We start from the raw sequence: 3082 nt of genomic DNA on the forward strand, positions 1-3082 counted from the left end.
CTATCAGTCACTTCAGGGGGTATGTTAATGGGCCATTGGGATGCTTTTTGGCTCGTTTAAGTCATTCTGCCTTCTGTCTTGAGTATAACTAGTCCGTCAGGACACTTGCCACTGATGCTGCTTGGAAAAAAAATCTATTTGGAAACAATCCTGCCAGCCTGCCATATGTTAAGAGCTTAGGGTTTCCTTTTTTGGTGATTTGGGGCACCTGTGTGAAAATATTGTTGCTTTTGATTTTTCTCTTGCTGCTGTTTATGCTTGTTATGTCACAAGCTGATTTCTCAAAAGATAATTGTGCTGTCCAAAGTGGAGGGTGCAGTACCTAGGAAATGTAGTGACTGGCACTCCATAAGCACTGTAAGACTTAGAGTGAGGAAGGAGGGTAAGGAGCAGCAGAAATTCATTATGATGTTACTATTCATATGTAGCTGCCTGAGGCAAGAAGAAAGATAAATAGCTGGACCATAAACCAAATACAGGTGAAACAAAATTTGGTTTTATTTTGTGGCAATCTGACTGATGAGTGGAGGATAGTTTACTGGGACTTCTCTGCAGTAGGAATGGTCCATGAAGTGAAAAGTCTTGAGGCAATGATAGTTGGTGGTATGGGCAGGACCCATTCACCTGCATCAGAAGGGATGCTGGTTGGGTCAATCAAAATGCATCAAGAAAAAAATGACATTATTGCTTCCATGTCGTTGGTAGTCATCAGTGTCCATGTGAGGTGATCTCCTTTCCCATTCTTCCCTTTTCTCCAGTGATACGGTTAGTTCAGCCTCATCTTTGCTCTAAGCTCATTTTGGAAGGCTTCTGTACTAGTATTGACCACCCTCACAAGTACTGTGACATGTCCCTGGACTGGAAGATTGGGCCCTTTGTTAGCTCCCACTTGCAAAAAACAAAAACCTTAGTCTTCATGTTGAATTCTGTGGGGGAAAGACTGATGTTCTCTAGCTCTGCCAGTGAGACAAGTGCTCCTTGCTGTAAGGTAAATTTTGAAGTGAAGTGAGCCTTCAGTCCTGTTGCTCTCCCTCTCTTCCCTCTATGCCCTCTACTTCTTCTAGGGTACATCCCCTCTTAATGAAGAGCAATCGCATTGTAGCCCAAGTAGTATATGAATCGTTCCTGCTAGGCTTTGAGTTACTACCTTGTACCTGAGAAAATGGTTGTCCTTGCCTTTGCTCTTTGACGTTGATAGAATATTTACACTACTTCTTTATTTCCAGTAGGGAGTGGAGATGCAGGAAGTGCCAGATAGCAGATGGTGCTATGTTAGTGCAGCTGTCTCTTGTCCCTGTTGGGCTGCAGTGGAGGGTGGTATCACGATAAACCAAAAATTCCAGCAAGTTGATGTTAAAATCCAGTAGTCTCACCTGTACATGGGGTGGAGGGCTGTGCAGGAAGACAAAAAGGATTTTTCATTCTTTGTGCTTCTGAGTGTATGAATAGGAGGGAGTTCCTCAAGAGTGGATTCCATGAGGGGCTAGATTTGAGAAAGACTTAGTGTAAGCATTGCAACCCCCAGTTTCTGAGTTATCTGATAACTTCTGTAATACTGTATACTCTTCTGATCCAGGCCTAGGCTTGCCCCGTAACAGGTGAGAACGCTTACTGTCTGAGAAGGTGATTTAGGAAAGCCAGAATATGGAACCATGAGGACTACAGGCAGACATGCTTAGGAGAAGCATATAGTTTAAGTTTTATCCTGTCTTGCATGCCAAGAGAAGCACCTTTTTCAGCCTGGGATACAGAGTTATGAATCTTTTCTGTGCTGTGACTGGTACCTAATTATTTATGCAGAGTTGAAGAGCTTCAGTAAGAGATACTGAGTCTTACCCCAGAAGGCCCAGCAGACCAAGAGTTGAACGTTTCCCTGAGAGATAGAAGTTCTGGCTTCACGTCTATCAAGCAGACAGCATCATTGAGCCTGGGCTTCCTGACTGCAGGAGAGTGCTGGCTATGCAGGGTAAGGGGATCAAATTTGAGAGCAATGCTCTCAAAATGAAGCATTGCTTCATTTTGTTTTAAATGCAGCCTGCCTGTGCTAAAGGCAGAAGAATGCTTCAGTGGGTGAATTACATGGGGAGCAATGTGTAAGATTGCTGCCAGGCTGTTTGGCTGTTGAGATTTAGGTGGTCTTCATACATTCCATGCCAGAAAAAAAAAAAAAGGGATATCTAAGGTATTTTCTTGGCAGAAACTCAAATGCCTTTAGGATTAGGTGGGGCTTTTGAGGATTTGCATTTTGGATGTAGGCATTTGAATCGAGTTATTTATCTAAGTCCCCCTCTAGCAAGGTGTTAGCAAATTTTTCAGATTCTATTCTGTTAGATGCGGTAGATAAAATTGTAAAACAGTCTTGGAAAAAGCCTTCATGAGTCTGCCTCAGTTCTTTGTCAAGAAACTGCTGCCTCTCAAATAAGAAGGGTAATAATTTTTTGCAGGGAGTAGTTGAAAAAGGAAACAGATATTTTGGATAAACCATAAGTGTCCCACACTTCACATGCTCTACCAAAGCATGCATCCTTGATTGCTTCCTTAATTAGTACTTTCTAAATCTCTTTGCTCTCTTTTATAAATGAAAATAGAAATGCATAGTATTAATTAATCAGGCACTCAATCCATGTTCTAGAGAGTAAGTGTAACATGGACCACAACCCCCTCTCCTGCCTACCTGTACCTCAAAGGACTGAGTGCCTCCCACAAGTGCCTGAGCCACTGACTTCTGTGGTGGCTGTAGAGCATCCCTGAGCATGTCTCATGGCCCTACATCAGTGAACATGGATGCAGTGAAGCTGTGAGACAAAGGGATGAATGAATCAACCTGTGCAATTGCATTTAATTTTCATTCCAACAGGTTTCCCAGTTCACTTGGCAGCTATTTTTTTTTCCTCTCCTTCATCCTTTCTTTGGTTCTTTCTTTTTTTTCATTCTTTCTTAGTCCTTTTGACTGAACAAAACCGGTCCCACAAGGGCAGGCTAATGTATTCATAGTTCTGCTGCAACGCAGCTGATAGAATAAGCTGAAAAATTGCTGCCTCTCATTGTTTAATGAGAATCCTTGTTGTGCTTTGTAGAGTTA

The sequence above is a fragment of the Apteryx mantelli genome, chromosome 4 (assembly GCF_036417845.1).
Source record: "Apteryx mantelli isolate bAptMan1 chromosome 4, bAptMan1.hap1, whole genome shotgun sequence".
NCBI classification, from domain to species: domain Eukaryota; kingdom Metazoa; phylum Chordata; class Aves; order Apterygiformes; family Apterygidae; genus Apteryx; species Apteryx mantelli.